This window comes from Neofelis nebulosa, chromosome 12, assembly GCF_028018385.1.
Source record: "Neofelis nebulosa isolate mNeoNeb1 chromosome 12, mNeoNeb1.pri, whole genome shotgun sequence".
NCBI lineage: Eukaryota > Metazoa > Chordata > Mammalia > Carnivora > Felidae > Neofelis > Neofelis nebulosa.
The window spans coordinates 61208641-61225151 of record NC_080793.1 but is presented as its reverse complement, the minus strand read 5'-3'; the positions used below and the strand labels follow the sequence as shown (position 1 = coordinate 61225151).

Sequence of the window (16511 nt, the reverse complement as noted above, 5' to 3'; positions counted from 1 at the left end):
AATATTGATATTTAAAAATGTCCTGATTTGATCATTCATTTCCTATTAATGTTAGAACATGACAGGATATAAGTAAAACAAAGTGCTAGGCTCTGTGCTAGACTTCGAACATACAGAGTTAAATAAGAAAATTCTATCACAAGAAAAATTAGACATTACTAGACAAAAAATAAGAAAATAAAGTCAACGACTTATAGGGCTATATGTAAGTGCAAAGCACTAAGAAAATACAAATAAAAGTATTTCAATCATCTATTGGTAAGAAAACAGAAGGCTTCCTGGAGGAAGTGACAGTTGATATGAATTTTGAAAGATGCGTATGAGTTAGCTAAATGAAAAAGAACAAGAAAATTTCAGGCCAAATAAATAACATAGGCAATAGCTTGGAAGCATGAAAGAAAATGACATAGTCTTTCATCTACTTTATTAGCATTCCCTTTCATCTTTGTTTCTATCACAAATTTTAAAAACACACACTTTTTTTTTATCACCATCCAAGTTTTTGATGAAATATTTAATATATGCTTATGCTGGCTTTGTATGCCATGGTATGGTAAGAAAATGATTCAGTTGGGACAACTTGACACTCACTTATAACCTGTATTTCTAGAACTTAACATCTGTTTGCCCAAAGTCTCCAAATCAGTGAAAAAGGTTTTGGCCCAAAAGAAAATATGAACTGGTTTTATTCTCCTAATATTTATGCAGCTAGTAAAGAGGAAAAAAAAAGAAGAATACGGGACAGTTGTTCTGGCAATCTTTACCTTCCAGACACTGGGTCATCTGTTTTCTAGTGGATGGGAAAAGAATTGCCACCAGCCAGAGCTTGTCACAAACAGACCACTAAATCTAGAACTCAAGATACTATCAGATTAACTCATTTTAATTTTTTAAATGTTTATTTACTTTTGAGAGAGAGAGAGAGAGACAGAAAGTGAGTGAGGGAGGGGCAGAGAGACAGGGAGATACAGAATATGAAGTACACTCCAGGCTCTGGGCTGTCAGCAGAGAGTCCGATGTGGGGCTAGAACTCACGAACTACAAGATAATGACCTGAGCTGAAGTCAGACACTTACCTACTGAGCCACCCAAGCACCCCAAGACTGGCCCATTTTAATGAGCTAAGCAATGACTTTCACAGAGATTTAGCCTGTATTAGTTAGAGTAACATCAACACTGATGAAAGCAAAACATAACAAAATAAAATTTCAATGACGTCATACAACAAAATTTAACATACACTTGACAGTTTGATAGCAGTTCCAGTTCAATGGGCATTTCTTTACCTAATGATTCAGGGACCCAGGTCCCAAACATCTTCATGTTCCACTCATCATAATAATGAAGCTTTCAAGATTTTCATGCTTATGCTCATCAGAGTCATGGGATTGGAAAGAAAAGATGGAAAAGAATATTCACTTCTTAACTCCTTTGTCCTAAGAGTGAAATATATTTCTGCTCACATTCAATCAGATACAATCAGTCATGTGACCCTCTCACTGATCGACTGTTTTCATGTTCTCTGGAAAGAAACGGCCAAGTTTTGTTGTCTTCAGTTGAAAACTTTACCAGGAGTGCCACGAGCTATATAGGGATTTAATTATTTTTATATATTTTAAGCACACTCTTACAACCAATTCAAATACTTTATTTAAAAATCTACTGAATATCAGCCATTTATTCAGCACACTTCTTATTTCATTACCTCATAAGAAGCCATCTCTTGTAATTATTAAATTATTACCATTAATTAGTCAATTCTCACTAATACATATTTTAAAGTATAACTTCAAAATAATTTAACAATTTTCAAGCTCATGAAAATGACTTTCTGAAAATCTAATAAACCTGGGAGCATTTGTTATTGCCAGAAAGAAATAGGTTAACAAATAAAAAACAGGAATGGTATAACATTGCTCTGAGATAGACAACATACACTAAGCTTTCTTCCAACACCATAATCAAACTATTTGGTAAAATTACTTAACAGGCTATGCATATACTAACTATATTATTACCTAGTGGATAATATTCCATATTGTTAAAAAAATACCAAGAATATCCACCTTGTCAAATATTTTGCTGAAGGGAAGCAACTCTATGTATAAGCTTACCTCGATCTGCTTGACTCCTAATCCTCTTTTAATACAAACAAACAAAAGGTGTGCCGTGCCTTTGTAAGAGTAGGTTTTTAACCCATGTTGTCTCCTAGTGAGGATCAAGTTTTTGCCAAAGTGCTCAGGAATTATTTATTGCATTTCAAAGTGATTCTGGAAAGCAAGGAGCTATACCAGTCTGAGATGGCCTGAAATCCATCAGCTACACAGTTGAAGACCCCTAGGGATCTCATGAAGCAGTCTTTAAAAATCCCAGTAAATTGGAACAACCATGGCTTTCAGATTTCCCATTTCTCAGAGTTATTAAGGCATAGGAAGAGAAAGAAAGGAAGTTATAAGGAAGAGAGAAAAAAGGCCCTCATACTAGGTATCCTAGGAGCAAGGATATGGTAGTATGTCATCAGAATTCTGCAGGTGTTTGTCTACCTAGTGGCTTCCTCAAAGGATTTATCTCTTGAGGAAAAAAATGGCTTTGTTCACATTCTGCAGCATCAGAAGAAATGCTTGATTATCTATTTGCAAAGGCATATTATAAACAGATATACCCTTAGACTTTTCCTTCTGGAAAACTACCAATAAAACTAATCTGATAGGAATTGAATAGGTATATTTCTATGGCAGCCACAAAATAGACAAAATATATAGTTCTTGATACTTTGTCAAAGAACTTCTGTGGCAACTTGTGGGAAGGTAGAGATGGCTTCTATTTCTTGGGTTAAGATGCCAGAAATATTAGGCTTATATTAAGAAAATGGAATACTCAAGGAATGTTGTCCTCTTTCAATTTTACTTTGATTACTACTCTACTCTAGAGCCCTTTGGGTATTTGCAGTTTGGATTCTTGAATTATGTGACCCAGAATTTTCCTGTCATGAATACTCCTCTGGAAATCTATGGAGGCAGAATACCTTGGTTTGAGTCCTCCTGACTCTTTCATTGATTCTCACTGGGATACACCATTTGATTATTAACTTTATTGAACCTCAGCTATCAACTGCAAAACAGAGATGATGATATTGATCTACCTTACAGGAATGTACAAAACTTAAATAAGATAAGCTATTAGAAAATGCATAAGGTGTTAACTTTAGGAGTATCTCCAGAAATGGAGAAATCTTACTTTTTCCATGTAATATTCAGGTAAGAAGAAAGGCAGAAAGCCTTCCCTCTGAAAGCAAAGGCCAGTGTACAGTTACAGTTAGGATAATCCCATACTTAATTTCTTTAGAAAGGATGCTTGTCTTTTATGTTTGTAATTATTACTGTTGGTCCTCCAAAAACAGATGCAAATTAGATCAATGACTAGAATTTGGAGCCTGGTGGTATGGAAAAGCATAAATGACACAATGGCTTGTGTCCGGCAGCTGTCATTTCTGAACTGATACATTGTTATCAGTGCTGGAAAAAAACACATGACATCTACTGACACTGATTAAAGCTGATTTTCCCCTGAAATGCTCTCTCACATCTATTGCACAGTAATGAGTCATGCCCAATGTCAGCCTTTCACTTTCTGACTGTCTAAGTATACATCCTTGGATAGGCTCCAGCCGGGCTGACATCTGAAATATAATGAACAATGCCATTCTAAATTGCCAATAAATGTAAAAGTAAATGTGTGAGGAGCCATATGGAACTTGCTATTGTGCTGGATGCTACAATACATTGTTGAGCATTATTTAGCAGTGGGAACTGTGTACAGTAACGGATGGGTGACATAATTCTCAGTGTGAAGGCACCTTGAGCAAAAAAGGCAACTTCTGAAATAATAATCATATAAAAATGTCCACGTGCACTTCCAGACCATAGGAATACTCTGCCAGCTTCTGTGATATATAGCCTATGCAGGATGAGAAGATTTCTAGGTAGCTAGCTGCCTTTTGAGTCAAGTTACCTGCCATCCAGGCAGTTTCTTCTCTGAGCCAGCCACTAGGCTAAACACTTGTGAAGCAGTTTCTGCTCTCAAGAATCCCATTCTGCAGAGAAGAAGACAAACTTAAACACATTATTACAATAGAATACAAGAAGTACATTGTCTGAGAAGTGTCCATGGTGCAATGAAATTGAAGAGAAAACAGCCGTTTAATGAGGTGCTATGAGAGGAGGAAAAGGAAGAGATTGACAAAGGAAATAATAATCAAAGACTTTGGATATGGAATATTTCATAGGGGAAGACTAGGGGAAGGGGTTTTTTGGCAGAAAGCATATAATATGTAGACACAAGGTGGGGTGAAATATGGCCTCTGTGCATGGCAGCCAGCAGTCTGGATGGCTGCAGCTTGGGAGCCCACGGGGAAGGGGTGAAAACTGAGACAGAGCAGCAGCCAGATTACAAACACATTTGAGAGCTAAAGATAATATATAGTAAATTTAACAGAATTTTGAGATGTTTCCAACAATTATCAAGCACGTGGTAATGTTGGTTAGCCCATAAAAATGCACCTTGCGGATCTCACATTGTCCAGTGAGACTTTTCACTTTTTTAGGTGTATAATGTGTCAATGGAGCCTCCTAGTTCCCAGAGACCCAGGGATGTTCTCTTGGCAGGAATATTCCTACTTTTCTTCTGACACAGAAGCCCGTAGAATGAGTGATTTGGTAGAACTTCATCAAGAAGAGTAAGGTAATGTCCATCAATCAGGAGACTGGTTAAATATTTCAGGGTACATTTAAAATGTAGTACTCATTGCAGTTAAAATGGATGAGGTAGTTCTTTACACATTGACTTGAAAAGATGATCAAAACATGTTGCTAAGTTAAAAAATAGATTTAAAAGATGTGTACAAAATATTGTAGGAAACACACCACAATATTACTATGACTCTTCTAAGGAGTATGCCTGAGTAAGATGGAGATTTTATTTTTGACTTTATATATTTTTACTTTGCTTATTTGTGTTACAATGAGCTTATATTATTTTACAATTTTCACACTCCCCCTCCTCCCAAAACACAAGAGAACAGAGTATAGAAAGAGAAGCGAAAGATAAAGGTGCGATATTCACACACACACACACACACACACACACACACAAAACCCTTCTGCTTGGAATTCTTTTGATGAGATGACTCCAAACAACCACTCAACAAACTCCTTGGCTAATGATTTTTTTATTGACTTGATTTAATGTATGGTTAAATTAATCCAACTGCCTGGTTGTTTTGGATCCAGAGAAATAAAGCCCATGTTTCTTTTACCCCATGGATTTATTTTCTTTAGGCCCAGCTAGGTCTCCTAGTAATTTTTCCTATAATAAAACAGTATTGATATAAGACCTCTCATTTTTCAAATTACATTTTAAAAATTTAAGGAAATTGAGGTGAGGCTGGAGGATAGATTCTGATGCTTACGAATTAAAGTGTTAAAGGTAGGATGGGGAAGATTTCCTGAGTGCTATGAGTTAAATCCCTTCACAAGTATTCTTCAAATTAAGCCTGCTAGCAAACTTTGGTGTATGTATGTTAGTCTGTTTTAACAATAAAGAGGGGTTAAGTAATAAATTAAGATGACACCTAGTAAGTGACAGATGTTTTGGGATTTTAAAATAGGTCTGTGTAGACAAAAACAGACATACATTTCATCAAGATGAAAAGTGGTTCTAAAGAAATTCATCATAAGTATCAACCCAAGATATCTCAGTAGTCAAAATAACTTAGCAAGGAGAAGGATGCCCATGGAAATAAAATAAACAAGCTACAAAGGGTATGTCCAATCCCATTATGTACTGAAATCTGTTCCTCCTTCACATCTTGGCTTCTTTTAGGTACAACATTAAATAATGTCTTGAACTGAATTAGAATGGACTGTTTACACACAAATATTAGTATTTTGGTCATGGATTTTTAGGACAAGCCTCTCTACTTCCCAGAAGCTCTTAGTCATCTTCAGGCTACATCCTTGGGGAGCCACATTCGATGACCCTAAGTCTGCTTCTCTGATTCTGTTGTTCCATTTGTCTCCTCTTAATAGTTGAAGCCAATTTGGATTTGAAATGGCTGGGTTCACTGCAGAGATTAAAAAATAATTTTGTTTACTCTTAATTCAGATGAACCCTGGAGCCTCATTAGTTATTTCAGTCCTAAGGCTTTGCTCCAGGAAAGAAACAGGAGATTGTTTTCAGACTCTGAAAACTATAAAGCACAGATCTGGTGTCCTCCCATCCTTTCAATTCTCTTCCTTTTCTTCAACCATCAATAAACAAGACAGGCTCAAAAGTACTGTTAGTGGTTACAAGATTCAATTAGAGTGAGGGAATTTCTTGGGAAGAAGGGATTTGAATTACTTGGAAGAAAAAGAGGGTTGAAGACCCTTAGGATCCTGGAAACAATAGCTGTGGACTGTCCAGAATAAGTTTTTAAAAGTGACATTGTGGGGGCATTATGTGGCCAGACTAATAATAATAGAGATTAATGAGATTCTTAACCTCTTGGGCTTCTGGAAGAATGACACCAAGCATGTTATGGATAATTGGCATGGACGTGCAGGGAATGGTGCTTCACCAAAAGGAATTTGTGGTCTTACCTATAGTTAAATTCCCTTGAAAATCTTTTTGAAGAATGCCACCTTGAAACCCTATCCTATTCCTTTTTCCTTCAGTACTTAGGTATGTGCGGAATTATCTCCAGCATTGGAACTAACTGGAGTGTCTTTACTTGAGTGTCACGTGAAGATGTTGGCTTCATTTGGCATCCATATTGCATGAGAAACACATCCCATAGTATCCTATATTTGCTCTTCATGTAAGGAGATGCTCTCACTCTGAGAACAGACAGGAAGTGAAACTCACTAAAGGAATAACTGATGCCTCTTCTGGAGCACAGCTTATTGAGTGTAATAACTCACGGAACTGCCCCTGAGATTTAATATTAAAAAAAAACACATTATTGTAGGGGCACCTGGGTGACTCACTCAATTGAATGTCTGACTCCTGATTTTGGCTCAAGTCATGATCCAGGGTTGTAGGATCAAGCCCCACATTGGGCTTCATGCTGAACATGGAGTCTGTTTAAGATTCTTTTCTCTCTCTCCCTTTGTCCCTCCCCAGCTCACGTGAGCATGTGGGTGCTCTCTCTTTCTCTCCTTCAGAATAAAAACATTAAAAAAATAAGAAAGCATATTACTATGAAAAATGTAAAACATACACAAGAGTAGAAAAGGGAATATAAGAAACCTCTATCACTCTGCTAAAACAATCACCAGCTGCCTGACAATGCTATGTAAGTTGATATCCTTATATTTTTCTTTGGATAACTATATGCAGGTGAATTTTTAAAATTTAAATTTGTGAGTGGCATGCATTCATCAGCCTGCATTTTAATCATTGGAAAAAAAACTATGCTGTGATCATATTTGAAGCTCAAGCCTGTGGCCCCAGGTCATACCAATTTTAGTAACATTTATAAATTTTCTACACTTATGTAATATCTTGAAACTGGAGGTAGGGAGGAACCCAAGCTGAATTTCCTCAGATGCTAAGAATATAGAAAGACCATATGTAAAGGGATCCCCCAACAATTATCTTTAAATAAAGGGGAAAATCTTTGTAGCAGGCTGATTTCCCCCCTCTCTCCTCACACTGTTTACTCCATTCTCTGTCACTAAAAGGAGTGCAAAGAAGAAGGCTTTATCTTTTCTTTTTCTCTCTATAAGCCTAATTTGAAAGGTGGATTTTGAGCTCATGTCCTTAGTATCCAGATGAACACTAAGACTATGACCCAGATCAGTCTTTTTTCTTTTTAAATTTATCCTAATCTTCTCATCAACCTAAAGCCACTGACAAAAAAAATGTTTAAGTAGCTGTTAATATAGTGTATAGAAAATATTTTATAAAATACCGGCAGTACAAGAATTTGAATTTGATAACCCTTTTAGTATTCCTATGTGTTCTATTTTGAATAGTCAGTGAGCTTTCCTGTTGCTTTGTCAGGATATATTTTGTCCTTTAGAAATTGGATTCCATTCATCTCTATGCTACACTTTTATAATTTGACTCTGGAATTTTTCTAAAAATGGTTAAATGTATGTTTTACAATATTGAAGTTCTGTGAATGGTTTTAACTATATTTCCTAGGCTAAGACAGGATAAAGATTCTTTACCAGGGGAATACTATCACTTCAAGCTGATGTTTTTAAGTGAGCAGGCAAGAAAATAATAATAATAAAGAGGAAATGCACCAAGTATTCATAGGCAATGCTTCTAAAAAACAACCACTTCACCATTGCTCAACATGTAACTTGCAAGATGTCATAGAGATCAATATTACTGGACTGAAAACTCATGAAAAATGGAGATATCTTAGTTCAATCATCCGTGTGTTCATTATATGCAAAAAGGAAAACAACCTTTATAACCACATGCCTGAGACCTTAAGCATTTACTGAAATGGAACAGAAACAGCAAGGCCCAAGGCCTCCAGAGCAATTGGATTAGAATGGGAAAATTTTCTCATTGAGATACTATAGGTAAGCTATCAAAATGGCAAGGTTTGAATGGAATAATGCACATCATCAGGAAAGTAAAACAAAAAATCTCCCAAAACATAGCACATGTAACCACAATATACGCAAATGTATTTATTTATAAATCTTAAATGCACCCTATAAATTATGCACTATGAAACGAATTTAAAAGGATAACATAAATAAAAATATAAATTAGAACATTTACATTTTCTTCCCAATGAGCATGTTGAACAACACCCTGGAAGAATGTACCTTACCTTGCTGTTTCCTTGTTGTAAAGAATTCTTTCATGCTCAAAAACAGCACTCCCTCTGGTTTTCTATATAGTTCCATTATTAACCATATCATTTGATCAAGGAAGTATTGAAATCTATGGCTCAAAAGTTTTGCAACAGATAGAAGTTTAAGCTACTATATTACCTTCATGAATTTGTTTTGCCAGGTAAAATTAGCCCTCTGAATAAAGTAGAAACATCTCAGATGTGTGTATTTCAAATAGTCTCAGTCAAAAAGGACAGCTTTTAGGGCCTGGGGTTCCTGGGTGGCTTCTGGACCTTTGCTGTCATAAAAAAAAGGATGTAAATGAAGGATAGAAAGCCCATGTGTTGAAGCACATCAACTATCTTTGTCTTACCTGGGCTCTGTTTTTCTTCCCCTCAGTGCAGCTACCATGATGTCCCTGCATGCTGTGGGCATCATTTCTAGAAAAAAGCCAATATTGCTTTAAGGAGTTCCTGATTCCTCACATCATAGCCCTTTGCCTTCACCTTCCCCAAACCACCACAGAATTTCTTAAAGGTTCTATGTTCTGCCTTCTCTCCAGGTTCAAGTGGAGACTAAGTGACATAGAAGGATTAAAGTATCTCATGCTTTCCATTCTTTAAAGAGATGGTTACATTTTTAGTTCCCTTCTTTCAAAAGGAACTGGAATGTTTGAATTTGAAATATTGTAATAGATGGTATAATTTTAGTTCACTGCTTTTTTCCCATCAGGTTAAAAATATCTTTCAAATAATATTCTTCTCATTGGATTTTCTTAGTCTCAGATTGTCTCAAACCGAAATTTGGAGGCTTTTATTAGTTGATAGTAGCTCCTTACTATTAATCATGCTCTTTGATATATACTAAATTTGACTTGATTTATTGAGAGATTGATACCAATGACCTTAGAATGAATAAAAATCATAATCATATTTAATACTGATGCCTGGTTATCATGCTAGCTGCATATTAATAACCTGATGGATTTGATGATGCATTTTAAGTTGAAATATTAGAGATTTTTCTTTTGTTTGTCTGATTCTATGTTTTCTCATGTGTCCATTCTATTTCCTTTTCTTTAAGACAGAGGTTTCTCTAGTTTATTCCTAAAAACACACCTCTTATCTTTTTTATTGAAGTATGCAGGTAGCTATGCATAGTAAACCATATTTCTCATTAATTTTCAAACTTTGCTTTCTGAGTGAAGAGGTTTGGAGTCCATGATGGGATAGGACTTCATTAAAATCCTGGTTTTTATTCTCAAATTTAAATTTTCAAATGCTTTTCAGCTACATCTCAGTTATGTCTATTAAATCTGGATACTTCTTTTCACCCTTAATAGTGCTGAGATATTTATTATACTTATATAAAGTATACGAAAACTGGAGACACTCCATGGTATTGAAAACTGGGAATTCTGACCTAATATGCATGATGAGTCTTAGATTTGACCTGGCTTATTTGGAAAGCTCCTCTGTCAGCAAAATTTGTCCGCCAAGTGAGAACAAGAGGCCTGGCATTGTTTTCAGAGGAATTCAGCCTGTTTTCAGAATGTGAAAACATTCTCATCTAGAGGCTAGAGATTTTAATGACTAAGGTATTTGCCCAAAGATAAGTGAATTGAGTGCAATGGAGAAGGAAGTTCTGTAAATATTTTAGATTTGCAACATCCTGTTTTATCTGTTAAATTTTTATTGTTACTTGTCACCCTCATAAAAGCACTGCATTTTATTCATTTGAAATTAAAATCATAGTGGCTGTCTCTAGTAAAAAGAGATTGAGTGAGATGGGCACCTAGTAGGTCTTAGAGATTGAGCTTACAATATCCATTCAGCTCTCAAAAGCCAATCATGGGATCAGAGTCACCTTGTCAATGATTGGTTTAGAAATAGAAAAATGATCTATTCTTGGTCAATGAGACATGAAGGAGACCATTACGAGAGGGCCTCAGAAATATGTTCTTGCTTTTAAGTAGTAAACATGGAGGAAGACACTTCTTTTCTACTTGCCCTGGACATTGTAGTATCTGCACACAATGGCCAGAATCACTGGAGCCCACTTGCTGTCAGCCTGAGGTTGAAGTACACATAGAAATGAAGGAAGAGCTAAGGTGTTGGAGAAGCAGAGACCAAGTTTTCACACCTCCCTTCTGATGCTATTCTATCTCAAGGTTTGCAATGTGAGCTATTCATTTTTGTTCTGTTTAAACTGGGGTTAATTTTCTGTTCCTTGCAAATGTGAAAACATCTCTGATTCAAATAGATCCAAGATCTTGATCCTCAATTAACTGTCTACTATTACCTGTAACTATCAACAGAGAGATGCAAAAAGAAAAGAAGGCCAGGTAGATGTATGCTAGGTAATCTAAAGAGGAGTATATGGCAGATTCCTTTTGTCCAGACAAGGAGCATACATAAACAGCCTCATTTCCCTATACATCAGTAGTTCTTATGTGTGTTCTAAAGACCCTTGGCAGTCTGGTAATACCAACAGACCACTTTAAGATAAATATTTTTAAATTATTTTTTAAAAAGCATGTAATCACAAATATTATATTGCAATAGTTATCAAAATATGTTTAAAAAACTAAATTTGTGGTGTATATTACACGTGCTTCTTCATCAATGTTTTTTTGTGAAAGACTTATAGTCACATAGCTACTATAATTTCAAAGTACTAAATAAAAATATTTCAAGATATCTGCAAATATTAAGTGATATAAAAAAATCAATATTTCTTATTTTATCATGGCCACAGTTTTTGTTAATACTTATGTGGATTATTACCTTCAATTCATAACTGAAGAAAATACTTAATTTTAGTTACAGTTAGTGAAATGATAATATACTGATTTTATTATCCAATTTATAAGCCCTCTAAATTCTATCCAAGGGTAACTTGTTTAGGAACCCCTGTTCCTACCTTTAAAAAAATATTCTAATCCACTTTGAAGACAGACTCTTTTTTGTTTTGCTAATTGGGCCCACATTAGACATACATAACATTAGAACCACAGATGTGTATACTTGTATCAAATATAAATTAGAATTGCTACCACCTCAACTCTTGGACATTTATGTTCAAAAATCTTCTAGCTACTTTTTTCTTATGATGTTAGTTGGGGATTTTCTAGACATTTACCAAAAAAAAAAAAAAAAAAGAGTTTTGTTGTTATTCGCGGAGAAAATTCCAATTTTTCAAAACTATTTTTCTTTCTGTATAATCTAATATTGGAAAGTTACATGAGTATTGCTTGGAAATAAGCTCTTTGACTAGGTGTTATTGCTAATCTCGGCTAGAACAACAACAACAATAAAAAGGTGAAATTTGTTATCTGCTAAAATGCCTATCCTGACAATCATGATTTCCATTTTATTGGTCCAAACCTCAAATGTAATTCCCTGAAAATCATTTACAGTTTCACTCTACATCAACTTAAAAATCTGGAAAGTGAGAAAACATATTTTATGATTTTGTAGAGTTTTCTCACAAAGCTCTATATTTAATTTAAAAAGAAAAAATAATTTAATACTAGATAGATATCCCCTACCCTCATTCCAAACTCCCATTGCGAAAGCATTTCAGTTGGGTTCTGTCCTTCAGCATATCCCAGTAAACTTTGCAATATGTTCGCATCTTTTCATTTCAAATAGATTTGATGTACAAAAAGTGGTGGCTTCTTTTCATTGAGTAGATAAATTAGTGGAACTATGGAAAAAAATATGAGTGACAGGGTCTAGAGGGCCTGGAGGGCAAATATATATATATATATCATATATATACATATATATGTATATGTATATATATGTATATATATATATATATATACACATTTGGCAAGTATAAATATATATTTGGCATATACATACATACATATGGCAAATATATGTTATTATATTATATTTGTATTGTAGTATACTATAGTATTGTTTTATAATGTGTGTGGATAGTTGGAGAGATAGATAAGCAAATTGCCCTTGAGCAATGTTGTGATGTAGCAGTGCTTCAAGCACCCACCCTTTATAAAAGTAGATGTATTTTTAACAATAAGATTCATTTGCAATGAGCAGCCTGATGTTTCAATGTTGTTCATCAGTGTAACTTTTCTATTAATTGAACTCTCATTGTTAGTGGGAGCTGTAAGAAACTACTGGAGGATAGTCTCCTTGGGGTTTTTATTTGATCAAGTCTTCATCATTTCCTGAAATGGCTAAGCCTCATTAATAGCTACTACTCCTTTCAAAAGAAGCTGCCCTGTTTCTTCACCTGGAGCTTATCAGACTTCGATAATGAATGATGTGGAGGAAGCTGCTAGGCATTAGCATTAGAGTCATCATTAGAGACAAGATTATATCGTTAAAAATTATTACAGCCAGAATGAAGATCAGGATAACAGAGGAATATAAGAGGTAACAGACTCGCTTGAAAGAAACATAAAAAATTGGGTGAAATGGAAGCCTTAAAGTTTTCAACTTCTCAAAAGACTGAATTCAATTGATTCCTTTTTTTTTTTTTTTAGGTTAAGGTTGATACCATACTCAAGATCTGCTTTGAGGATGAAGCCATGAAATTCAATTCTATTTATCAAGTATTTATTCATTTGTGTATTTATTTTTCAAGTAATTTTTGTTATAAAAACAATATGTGGCAGAACTTCCTCAATCTAATAAAGGGCATCTAGGAAAAAGAAACTCACAGTTAACATTGCATTTAATGGTAAGAAAATGAATGTTTTCCTCTTAAGATTATGAGCAAGACACTCTTGCCACTTCTATTAAATATTGTACTGCAAGTTCTAGCCAGTGCAGGAAGGCATAAAAAGGATATAAAAGGCATCCAGATTGGAAATGAAGCAAAGCTATCTCTATTCACAGATAACATGATTTTTTATATAAAAAATCCTAAGGAATCCACTAAAAAAACTATTACAACTAATACACAAGTTTGGCAAGTTTGCACAATGTAAGAGCAATATACAAAAATCAATTGTATTTCTATACAATGGCAATAAATTTCTGGAAGTAAAATTAAGAAAATAATTTCATTTATAATATATAAAAGTATAAAACATAAAAGCATAAAGCCTGAACTCTGAAAATTATAAAATATTGTTAATAAAATAAAAAAAGATTAAATAAATGGAAAGGTATCTCATGTTCATGGATTAGAAGATTTAATATTGTTAAGATAGAAATATTCCTCAATTTTATCTACCATTTCAGTGTGATCCTAGCATGACTTTTTATAGAAATCAACAAGATGATCATAAATTTATATTTAAATGCAAGGGACCAGGGTGCCTGGGTGGCTCAGTTTGTTGAGCATTAGACTCTTGATTTTGGCTCAAGTCATGCTCCCAGGGTTGTGGGATCAAGTCTTGCATCGGGTTCCATGCTGATTCTCTCTCTGTCTCTTTCTCTCTCTCCCTCTGTCCGTCTCCCCCATTCATGCATGCTCTCCCTCTCTCTAAAATTAAAAAAATAAGGGGCGCCTGGGTGGCCCAGTCGGTTAAGCGTCCGACTTCAGCCAGGTCACGATCTCGCGGTCCGTGAGTTCGAGCCCCGCGTCAGGCTCTGGGCCGATGGCTCGGAGCCTGGGGCCTGTTTCCGATTCTGTGTCTCCCTCTCTCTCTGCCCCTCCCCCGTTCATGCTCTCTCTCTGTCTCAAAAATAAATAAACGTTAAAAAAAAAAAATTTAAAAAAAAAATAAAATTAAAAAAATAAAATTAAAGGGACCAAGAATGGCCAAACAATCTTTATAAGGAACAAAGTAGAATCACATTTCTCAATTTTAAAATTTACTACAAAGCTGCAGTAATAAAGACATAGTGGCATTAGCATAAAGATAGACATTTAGATAAATTGGATAGAATTTGGAGTCCAAATATAAAACTGCTTGTGGTCAATTGATTTAAAAAATGCTGCCAAGATTATTAAATTAAAAAAAAAGTCTTTCCAACAAATGGTTCTGAACAACTGGATATCCATATGCAAAAGAATGCAATTGGACCTTACCACACACAAAAATTAAAATGGATCACAGACCTACCAAGGCCTAAAACTATAAAACTCTTAGAAAAAAAAAACCACACAGAGTGAGTCTTCACAAATCTAGGTAAGGCAAAGCCTTCTTAGAACATTAAAAGTGCAAGAGAAAGAAACCAATGATTGGATGCCATCAAAATTAAAAATGTTTGAGCAAGACAGCAGTGTAGAAATTTCTGGCACGTATCCCTTCCCAGAAACAGCAATATGAACAACTATCCACATGCCAAAGGAAAAAAGAAAAGAAAACAAACAGACAAATGAAAAACCTTCACAAGGGGTAAAGATTTCAGGTGAAGGATTAAAGCATGTGGTAGGAGGATAGAACTAAGAAAAGACATAGTAAAGAGGGTAGGAAAAAAAGTTTCACATTATCTCCATAGCTCCTCCCCCAAACCCAGACAGTCCAGTGAAGAGAAAGACACCCTGTCCATGGGGAAAGGTGCATCAGGTAAGCACCGACTTCATCACAGACCCAGCACTACACCCACATCAGCTCTCACAGTCCCAGGAGGCTCCTGTGAACATAGGATCCTGGGCCACTCAAATGCCAGGCCAGCACCCCATAGATCTAGACTCTAGACTGGTTTACATGGACCAAGGCTCTTGATCTACCCCAGTGCCAAGCCAGTACCCTGTAACCTCAGTCTTCAGGTTAGCCCTCACAGACCCAACCTCCAGGCTGACCCCATGGGATCAGGCTACAGACTCACTTCTGTGGCCCCAAACTCCAGGCTCACTCTGGTATCAAGTTGGCTCCATTTATTCTCCAAGACCAAAATGAAAACCAAGAAAAAAAGAAAGGAATTATTATTTACTATTCTTTATACATTCTCTCCACTTACTTCATTTTATACCTTTGGTCATGCTATCCCTTACCTTGAAACATCTTTACCAACCCTCAATTCCACATAGCCAAGTCTTAGCTATACCTCAAAGTTTTTCTTAAATGTTAACTCTTTCAGGAAGCCTCCAAGGCAAGAGTAGGAACTTTCTCATCTCTGAATACCTCTAGTACTTTATGGCTATTTTTTATGCCATTTACTACCTTGTATTATAGTTATTTTTCAGCCTGTTCTGATCCATTTCTTCTATTTCAGTTCCCAGTAATTGATACAGTAGCTAAGGGGCTTTATTTTGCCTGAGATTTTCTGTCACTTCTAATGTTCTCCTATCAATAGTTCATTTGTGTTTATTCTATGAAAGGATGTCTTTTGTTATTTCATGTATGTATTCATATTTTCTGTCAATTGTTTTACTGTGCCTTTTATTAATTATATAGTAGCACACAAATGAGTCTCATGTTTTGGCCTATCAAAATCAACAGTGAGATGAAGCCACCTGAATTTTCTTTGGGAAACTTACTCTTGTCCCAAGGAATCCTGTTGAGGTGAGTGATGGAATTCCAAAAAGGAACATAGAATGAGGAGGGAAACAATTCCCATTGTTTCATGCCTAGGACTAGATAAGAAATCATAGGGATGGTTTTCATCTGCTGCCTTCTGAACTGAGGAATGATTTTTAAAGTATTTACATACATTACAAATAAGCAGGAGAGCTTCCAGCTTCTAGCAATGCTTCTTCCCAACTAAAATGAATTCACAGAAAAGAAGACTGTGGCAGTAT

General features: G+C 35.4%; 1 long non-coding RNA gene across 1 annotated transcript; it reads right to left on the bottom strand.

The window, feature by feature from the left end:
* Positions 1–5208: 5208 nt before the first annotated feature.
* LOC131491891 (uncharacterized) lies at positions 5209–16285 on the bottom strand. The gene is made up of 5 exons (XR_009251708.1): positions 16251–16285; positions 15599–15652; positions 9214–9280; positions 9000–9138; positions 5209–6121 (listed from the first exon to the last, which is right to left on the bottom strand). It is a non-coding gene; the product is annotated as an uncharacterized LOC131491891 (long non-coding RNA).
* Between the last annotated feature and the right edge of the window lie 226 nt (positions 16286–16511).